At 37.1% G+C, this 5,934-nt stretch overlaps 1 pseudogene; it reads right to left on the bottom strand.

Moving 5' to 3' along the window:
* Nucleotides 1-553: 553 nt before the first annotated feature.
* LOC132170926 (glutamate receptor 3.3-like) lies at nucleotides 554-4,346 on the bottom strand (annotated as a pseudogene).
* Between the last annotated feature and the right edge of the window lie 1,588 nt (nucleotides 4,347-5,934).

Consider the following 5,934-nt stretch of genomic DNA (forward strand, 5'->3'; position numbering starts at 1 on the left):
GAGACTCAACTCGTGGGCCAAAATAGTCAAAGGCCGAAGGGCACCTTGGTCATTCCACTATGGAGATATATTCATATTATCCAATACTTAGATAATCTATATCAATCAGAATACATATCAAATAGTATCTAAGCTGGTGTAGGTAATTGAGTCCTACTCGGACACCCTAACTTAGCATCACGTAGAAGCTGCAACATCCATTCCGTGATCCTAGGATACTAGGATCACAGAGCAGCTAACAAACCTCATCCCTTTTTCAAATACTTGCACGGCAGAAATCAAGGGATAAGGCTCCGAAACGTATGGGAGATCAAACTCCTTTCATGCCTATAAATACAAGTCACCTATTAGTGTTAAGGTAATCGCAACTCTTGCTATCTCAGCTTTATTGTTGCTTACATATTTTCTTCTCTCTCAAATCACAGACTTAGGCATCGGAGTATTCCCGCCGGGAGACCATTAGGGACTCTAATTCTATTGTTTGTTCTTGTGTGCAAGGCCTACGCATCCTCGGACATCGCCATACATCCCGGAAATTGTGCCACGTAACTCCTCAGAAAACTGTGCACTGACAATAACCGATGCAGTCATTGCTTGTTATTAAACTTTCAATTCCTTTGACAGAGTAAGAAAGCTGTTCAACTGTGAGGATTGAGGTCAGACTTGCAATGCAATTGGAATTGAGTATTAAAACTACAAAAAGCCATATTAGGAGCACGAAACGACCAAGAGAGATGTCAATCTTTTCTCATTCATAAAAGATGGAAGGAGTTGCATATATATATATAAGATGATGTTTTGTGCATGTGAGAAATAGCTAATGAAGACAAAGTAGTGCATTTTACTTACTATGAGCAGTAAACAAAGTTGAAAAGCTAAACCTACAAAGTAAATCATGAAATTAGCAATTCGGGGACTTCGATCGAGATTTAAGAATCTACAAAGCATGAAGGAAAAGTTTTAAGTATAGAATTTATCTTCTTATAGTGTAGTAGTCGTGTCTAAACTACTCAAATAGCCAAAGAGGTAGCTAAGACTTTTTTTTTAGAGACATAGTGGTCCTTTCCATTGTTGATCATGATGGGGAGGTGGATGGGAAAATGGGAACAGCCGATTTTGCTACATAGTGGGCATAAAAGTTAGCATTTATGTTAATTTTCTTATGTCTCCACAAAATGGAGGTAGCTAGTTAAGATTAAAATTGACAAAAAATGATAAATTTAATAATTTAATTAATATTTTAACTTTTTTCTTGCAATTATTAACATTTTAACTTAAAACATTATGAGAAAGCGTAATATTTGTTAGGGACTTACCATAGGATCGTGACACATTGTTTTCTTGGAGGGCCACAAAAATTGTCATTTGTCCTGCGCTCCAAAATCCAAAAAACTACTCCTAGAACAAGAAAAAATAAACATGTGACACACCACATTATTGGAGTAAATGGTCTTAGAAATGCTGAAACACTAGAGTTTCACTTTTGAACTGGGGCCACTACGACGAGCCCAGTCTCGATATATGGTTGTGTAAAATCCACCATCTTTGTCCGGTTGGTGGTAATTGCAATGTCGCCAACCGCATCATTGAAGTCCTATATATATGGAAGTGGAAATCTGAAAAATTAGGATCACAAGCATATAATTGCATACTTAAATTGGTAAAAACACTATCAGACAATCCGAAATACAAAAATTGCTCAAAACAAAAGAACAAAAGCTGTTTTCAAATTTACCTTGCATCAATACATTTTTTGTCCAAATACTAAAAACACCCCCAAATCACATTAATAAGCGTATTATAATTCATACATACACATGTTGTAATCTTGTACAGAAGATCTGTGAATATCGGATTGATTTGTCCATCTCGATCCAAATGGAATGAACTTATATGGGACTGCATATGGTAATATTGCCAGTGCAGCATTAAATACATCAATGCAATACCCATGAAAGATATCAGAACCATCTACTTGGGAAACAAATTCACAAAATTTAATTCAGACCGGGACTCCAACCCGTAATTTGCCTTCCGTTGCTTGAGAATACTTGCCCACGAGGCTTTTCAATTGTCTATCCTAGCCAAACTACACCTTATAGCTGATTTGAGAGGGAACGATTTATTTGTTCGTTGAGCTTTTCTGGAGGCTCAACTGACAAGCTAGAAGAATTGGACTAGTAACCGATTCTTCTGAACCCTGTGCCATTGACACTGATGACTTCATATGCAGTACCAATGAGGTTCCTATTTGAAGTGAACTTCATTAGGCCACTTACACCACTTATATTCACCTCTAAAATGTTAGTAAGCAACCTGTTCCCACCGTCAAAGATGCTCATAGCATCAAAATGCAAGTTACCTCCATGGAACTTGGTTAATCTTGGATCGTTTGAAAAATGAAATATTTCCCCTTGATTTAAAAAATGTGTCAAGTGCATGAGCAAGAAGCCAAACAGTGTCGTAAGCATACAAACCATAAGTATTTAGCCCGAAAAGCCCGCCTGACAAGTTGATCCATCTCGAAACAAATTTCCTCTTGAGTTCTGAATCCAAAGTGTGCATACACAGTAACACAAGGTAGGAACCCCTTTAATACTATCCCTTTCCGCTGGAGGGAGGGAAGATTTTGTGTCAAGTACAGTAGAGAGCCAATCAGTAGCTATCCACACATACCCACTTTCAATCATCCCTATGTTTTGTGCCACATGAACTACCTATAGACCCCAAGTAGCATGTATGTGGAGGATTATTACCCAAGACTCCATCAACACCACCTTAAGCAGTGTATTGGTGATTTCATTCCGGCCTATGTTGGGGCTCATAGGTGCTCTGTAAGAGATTTTACAATGTTTCTCAACGAGCTTATCACCTAATGCAGCAACCCCATTTCTGCCATGATCATCATCAATATAGATTGCTATTACATCTCGCCATTCGTAGTAGCCTACGATTTCTGCTATAGCAGACATCCGAAAGATATCACTTTGCGTTGTCCTAACAAAGTGAGGGAACTGGATTGAATTCAGGGTGGGGTCTGTTGCTGCAAAGGATAATAGAGGCACTTGGAGCTTATTAGCAATATGTGAAATTACATAGGCTATAATTGATTGTTGGGGACCAACTATGGCCATTGTATCATTCTCCATAAACTGCTAAGCTGTAAAAAAACAATGATAAGTATAATCTGTCTGATATTCTATGACTGGTTATAACATAAATAGAAAACATAAAATTAAATGCTTAAGGTGCATAACAAAGTCATTTTCCTTAAGAAAATAGTTGCCCTTATCAAATCTGATGAGTTAGTATGTAAAGGGTCGGTTACAACAAATATTCCTTTGGGATACAATGAAGCTCAAAAAAACCTGTCATTTAATTGCATTTTGCACAAACAAAACCAACTGAACACTCAGATTTCTTATTCTAAGTAGGGGTGAGCACAAGTCAGATCGGGGTGGATATCTGCATCTTCCCTACCCGAACCCGCACCCAACGGGTTTGGAAAATTCAACCTGCTACCCAGACAAAATGAATACTATCAGTGTGGTTTCGGGTTTTACGGAAAAGGTTGGATGGGGCGGGTATTGTGGGTTGTGTGGGGCGGATCGGATTTTGATGTAGGACAGAAAACAGAGCCAAAACAGCCCCACATGAACGCCTGTCCGTACACCCAACAAGCCCTTCCGAATGCCCTATTTGCATGAAGAGATTTCTAAAGGTCAATGTCTCTCGTTCGACACCAGTTCGACCCTTGGTCGACCGGTCCACTGTTCACGCCAAATACACTGAAGGTCAGTGTATCTCGTTCGACACCCGTTCGACCAATGCTTTGCTGGAAAACCACCTGCTGCCTTTCTTGAGCTAAAATCCATAAGACAAGTGTAATGGGCGCCGAAAGTTAGTGGGACAACACGTTTTCGTCCCATTTTCTGCTGGATTTGAGCTCTCTTAATGAAGATAATGTTAGGTTGCCTAACAACAACTTAAATCATGGAAGTTTGTCTTCATTACTTTATTCCCTTTGTCTAAAGCATGAGTCATGTGAGGTTTGCTTGTATGTTTATTCTCTTTGTCTAGATTGACTGTGCAGAGTGTATTATTGCCTTAGTTGTTTGGAGTGTCTTAGTCTTTTATAAATAGGTGTAAGAGCTTGTATTGTAAACCAACCAATCTTGAATATTAATCAAACTTGAGTTTATCTCATTATTTCTATGCGGAGAACCCCTTCAACCTGCGGGTTGTGTTGCAATCTGGGGATTGCGTTTGTTACTTCTCGATCAAGAGACGAAGATTTGCTCTTGATCTTTTGTTACCAAGTCTTCCACTACGACAAATTTCGTCATGGAACTGAGGAACTCCATGAATGAACATGGAGAGGTCTTTGTGGACCCAGAAAGGTCAAGAAGTCAAGATTAACCCAGAAGAAGAAGATTAAGAGAAAAATATACAAAAAAAAAAAACCCAAAAATCAATGTTGAAAAGAAGCTCAAGATTAACCCAAAAGATTAATAGAAAAATATCAAAAAGATCGAAAAATCAATACCCAAAAAAATCTCGAGATTAACCCAAAAGATTAAGAGAAGAATATATGAAAAAACCCAAAAATCAATACCCAAAAAAGCTCAAGTTTAATCCATAAGAAGATTAAGAGGAAAAGATTAGAGAGCTCAGTCAACATCAAGATTTGATACCCAAGGATTTCAGTGAACATGAAGATTGAAGAGAGCTCACAAAGTAGTGGTATGAGCTTTGTTGGTCCACGAAGACGGAGACAGAGACTCTGAGATTGTGAGATAGAGCAGAGAGAGAGAGAACGAGACAACAGAGAGAGAGGGGAGACTGAGAGAAGAGAGAAGAGAGAAAAAAAAAGAAAAGAAAAGAAAAGAGAGGTGAGGGGGGAGGTGGCTAGAGAAAGAGATGAAAACTAGGGTTTTATTTTTCCTTTTATTTGATTATGCGGGGCGGTGTGGGCCTGGGATTTGAATTCACATCATCGGCTGCAATTTCCATGGCAACTTTCCCAATGGAAGAATTGAGAGACCAAATAGCACCAATGTTAACAACACTCGGTCTTGTAGAAACACGGACACCCGCACCAGTGCTAACATAGCAGAAAATCAGCACCAGAAGCTAGGGGGCGGAGGTAAGGGGGGTCGAGAGGGGTCAAATGCCCCACCTCAGCCCAAAAAAAAAAAAAAGATTCAGTAGAATTTTTCCTTCACTCCTAGTTGCCTACTTTAGTTTTATCACAATTTTTGGTTTATGGCAGTTTCAGAATTTCAGATCCAATCTTCCAGATATTTCTCAAGGAAGAAGACGACTACGTGTACTTCAAGAGTCTTTTTTTTTTTTTTTTTTACCCAAAACGATTCGTTTAACTAAATACAAAGGGTGTGTTTTAGTAATACTACTTTACCACGGCTGACACCCTCATTATTAAAAAAAAGGGTAAAGTCCACATACCCCCCTCAAACTACCACCTAATTGACAATGTCCCTCCCAAACTTTCAATTGTGACAATGTCCCCTCCAAACTACCAAAACATTGTCAATGTACCCCCAAGGCTAGCAATAAGACAAAAATACCCCTATAAATTTCTCAATAAGACAAAAATACCCCTATAAATTAAAAAAAAAATTGATATTTTTAAAAAACGAAAAATTTTAATTTAAAAATAATATTTTTTAAAAAAACAATTTTTTTAAACAAAAATTTTTATTTTTATTTTTAAAACGGAAATTTTTATTTTTAAAAAAAAAACTATTTTTTTATTTAGTTTTAAAAAACAAAAAATTTCATTTTATTAAGCGAAAATTTTATTTTTTTAAACGTAAATTTTTATTTAAATAAAATTATAAAACAAAAATAAAAATAAATAAAAAAACGAAAATTTTCAATTTTTATATAAAAAAATCGATTTTTTTTTTTTAA

Source organism: Corylus avellana, chromosome ca1 (assembly GCF_901000735.1).
Source record: "Corylus avellana chromosome ca1, CavTom2PMs-1.0".
In the NCBI taxonomy this organism is placed as follows: Eukaryota; Viridiplantae; Streptophyta; class Magnoliopsida; order Fagales; family Betulaceae; genus Corylus; species Corylus avellana.